The 3,456-nt window shown below is 40.5% G+C and overlaps 1 protein-coding gene across 2 annotated transcripts in view; it reads left to right on the plus strand.

Annotated features, from left to right (window-relative positions):
* SPAST (spastin) overlaps positions 1-1,925 on the plus strand; it is a 169,783-nt gene extending 167,858 nt beyond the window's left edge. For both annotated transcript variants that reach the window (XM_063917816.1, XM_063917817.1), the window contains one exon: positions 1-1,925. This exon is cut by the window's left edge and continues 395 nt beyond it. The gene's annotated coding sequence lies outside the window, so the exon portion shown is untranslated.
* Positions 1,926-3,456: the final 1,531 nt, after the last annotated feature.

Consider the following 3,456-nt stretch of genomic DNA (forward strand, 5'->3'; position numbering starts at 1 on the left):
ATGAGCTCATGTGCTCTAATAAAATGGATGTGGGAAGACCCGTGCCTTGAGTTCATATTCCAGCATCTATTGTGTGCCTGCCCTTCTTTTTAATAACTTAATACCTTATACTACTAACGGTGACTTTTTGTAAATGTGTAGCTATACCGGCTGGGAAAGAAAAGGCTAATGGTAGAGAGATGGTTTGCAAAAGTAACTGTATTTTTCGTCGTGTGCCAAAGGAAAATATTTGGTGGCACAGAAGATAAAAGGGGATTTAAAAAGCACATCAACAAATTGTGAAGCAGCTGGTTTGCTGTGTGAATGTCCTTCAACCGTGTAGTCCTCTTCGTCACGTGAATATTTGTAACTGGAAGCAATTGGTGGAGTATCTTAGAGTAATACTAGCATCTTTGAAACCTTGCATGAGACATTTGGTCATATTTTGTGGATAATGCTAGTCTATTTGCTTCACAACTAAATTGTAAACATGTAATTAATGTTTTGTTTTAGTTTTATATTTATTCACTTTTTCATAAAACTTGTTTTGGTGAATTAATGCCTAACTTATGCCCGGTGTCCATGGATGTCACAAAATGATTCTAGGTGGAATGCACTTCTATTATTCATCTATTGGGTCTGTAAAGTTTTCAAGTATTGGGAAGCCAATACTTGCATGTATGTTACTGCTGTATTATTGAACGCTGCTGATGTTTATTGACTGATTTAATATTTTCAGAGCTTTATACTCTAACCTGAAGAAGCTGGCCATACACTGTATATGTTTCCACACAAGCAAGCTAACTGCATGGCATCCTGGGCGAATCAAGAGATTGTGAAGTGACTCCATTAACATTAAATGATTTATTGTCGCTCGGTAAAGCAGACTGAATGAATCCAGAAGACCAGTGGCGTGATGGATCTCAAAACCATTGCTCATGATTGATATTTTATTTTTTTGCAGTTTTTCCATTTTTGGATAATTAAAACTCATGTATGTACATTGAATGAATCTGGAAGAATCAGTGTATGGCCAGCTTTAAAATTATTTTACACTGAACAAATCACTTGATAGCCATAGCAAGCTTCATAGTTAAATTCCACTAGGATGCTTAAACCTGTCTTTTGTCCTCCCAATATTTGTCGAGGCCATATTACTGATATTTGTTTTCATCTGCAAATTATAGGATCAAGTTGTCTTTCTTAATTTATATATGCAAAATATGCTCATGTAGCACCTCCCCCTTTTTGATCAGTCACTGCCACAGGAGGGGGAGAGGAGGCTCTAAGCTGCCGACGCCGCTGCTTGTCATACAGTGACCGGCACAGCAGCAGGTAGCATTAGGGAGGCCAGGCGCAGCAGTGGGGATGCAGAGCTGGGAGAGCGCCTCTCCAGCCTTGCGCCTACCTGCTCTGCATCCCTTTGCTGAGCGGGTAGCGCCTGGCCTGGCTGGAACCAACCCATACAAAGCTATTCGAACAGCCCTGACTTGAAAAATATGTGTAGCTACTTATTCAGTGGTTTTCTGTTGAGATTAGTCTTCTGGGGAAAAATAGAGGTATGGTAATCCAACCACCAAATTAGAAAGTGAATAGGCATGTAGTACTCTTGCCTTAAGAAAATGATAATAGTAGTTGCTTATGTGTTTCTTAATGTTGGACTAAAAATCACCTTGCCTCATTGGTTATGAGAAAGTTAGTGTTTATGTTTAGGTCTCATCAAATCCTGTAGGCATATGATGTTTTTGTGGGGGGGGGGGGGTTTGTGTTTTTTTTTTTTCTTCTTTGTGACTAGTCACTCCTCATTAGTAATTATTCTAAACAACATTATTGAAATCTAAGTTCCTGGATTAAGAAGTCACTATTTTTGCTGGTAATACCTATTAAAATTTTAAATGACCTGAGAAATAAAAACCTAAATAAAACCAATTATGTTTGTAACCGTTCATGTATGGTATGTACATCTTTATGTACTCTATCTACTTGGGTGATGCTGGATGTACCTCACAAGGAATGCATGGCAGAATGAATGCTGTTTACAGTCAACTGAATTGTATGCATCGTGAAGAGCGAAGAGTGATGGGTTCCCCCCGAAGGTATAACCAAATATATTTGAACAACAATATAGGGGTGTATTCAATTAGTGTTGGATATTTACTAAGCAGTGGGTTTGATGATTTTCTGCAGATTTGCCCACGTTATTTAAAACCACAATATTAATTGAAGGCAAACCATTGTATTTAATATTATTGTCCTTTTAAATCCCACTGCTTAGTAAATATAGACCGTAGTATCAAATTGCAGTTAACCATTTCATCACTGTTGCATGAACCTTTCTTTTTATAGTTACTTGCAAGCAAGAGCAGGATAGTGAGTACTCAAGCAATTGTTGGAATAATAGTAAGAGGAGAATATCCGCTTGGTAACTCACCCTATGTGAGGGTTATGTAGGGCCAGGTGTGGGAGTCCAGTGATGACGGAGTGGTGAGTGGAGATCAGGAGCTTGTTGCTGGGTGTAAGGCTCTCAGCAGTGACAGAGCTGTAACAGTGTTCAGTTGAAGAGCCTATAAAATTGTCCATTGAATAATGGGGCAGATGTATTAACCTGGAGAAGGCATAAGGAAGTGATAAACCAGTGGTAAATGCAAGGTGATAAATGCACCAGCCAATCCGCTCCAATATGTAGATTAACAGTTAGGAGCTGATTGGCTGGTGCATTTATCACCTTGCCTTTATCACTGGTTTATCACTTCCTTATGCCTTTTCCAGGTTAATACTTCTACCCCAATGTTAGGAATGTTCACTTTAAAGACCCGAGTTTGGCGGCCATGCAGGATGCCGTCCGAACGTTGACCTTTTTTTTTTTTTTTTTTAAATGGGCCAGTAATTTACAAAGCAAAGCAATGCATTGTAAGTGATTGCCCATTTAAAAAAAAAAAGTTTGAGTTCAGCCGGCATCTCGCACGGCCACCGAACTCGGGCTACGTTACATCCCGCCCTTAGTGGTTTTCAAGTCTTGGAGTGAGGTAAATTGGATGGAGATAAAGTACTAGCCATCAGCTTTGAAGTAACATTTATCAAGTGCATTCTTTAAAAGTATACGTAGCAGCTGATGGGTTGCCATGGGCAACTTCTCTACTTTTCTGTTACGTCCTTGAGGATGCTGTGGTCCACATTAGTAACATGGGGTATAGACTGGTCCCTTGGGAGCCATGGGCACTTTAAGAGTTTAATAGTGTGGGCTGGCTCCTCCCTCTATGCCACTCCTACCAGACTCGGTTTAGAAAATGTGCCCGGTGGAGCCGGTCACAGCTAGGGGAGCTCCTAGGAGTTTCTCTAGTTTTATTGTTTTTTTAAATAGAGTTAGGTACAGGGAGGCTGCTGGCAACAGTCTCCCTGCTTTATGGGACTTGGGGGGGGGGGGGGGGGGGAGTGGGATCCAACCCTAGAGGTTAATGGCTCCTATCTCCGCTGACA

The sequence above is a fragment of the Pseudophryne corroboree genome, chromosome 4, assembly GCF_028390025.1.
Source record: "Pseudophryne corroboree isolate aPseCor3 chromosome 4, aPseCor3.hap2, whole genome shotgun sequence".
Lineage (NCBI taxonomy): Eukaryota > Metazoa > Chordata > Amphibia > Anura > Myobatrachidae > Pseudophryne > Pseudophryne corroboree.